This window comes from Chaetura pelagica, unplaced genomic scaffold (assembly GCF_000747805.2).
Source record: "Chaetura pelagica isolate M959 unplaced genomic scaffold, ChaPel_1.0 scaffold76, whole genome shotgun sequence".
Lineage (NCBI taxonomy): Eukaryota > Metazoa > Chordata > Aves > Apodiformes > Apodidae > Chaetura > Chaetura pelagica.
The window spans coordinates 9,991,494-9,991,781 of NW_009970723.1; positions in this window are offsets into that span (position 1 = coordinate 9,991,494).

Below are 288 nucleotides of genomic sequence, written 5' to 3' on the forward strand. Positions count from 1 at the left end.
GTGCGGCTGCCGCTGCTTTCCCTCGCTTGGGTTTAAACTGCCCGCCCTTCCCAACCGCTGCGGGCCTGGGGCGGGCGGCTGGGACCGCTCCCCCGGCGCACGGGAAGACGCTTTGCGGGGCTTGCCCTTCTCTTCACATTCCACACTCCGGCCCTATACCTTCTGCCTCACCCAGCTCACCATTAAAACGCCCCTGCGCCGCTCCTTCCCGCCCCCTCCTCCGCGTCCCCTCAGGTGCCTGAGGGGGGAGCGGCCTTCCCGCCTCGGCCAGGGCGCTCGGACCCCGCC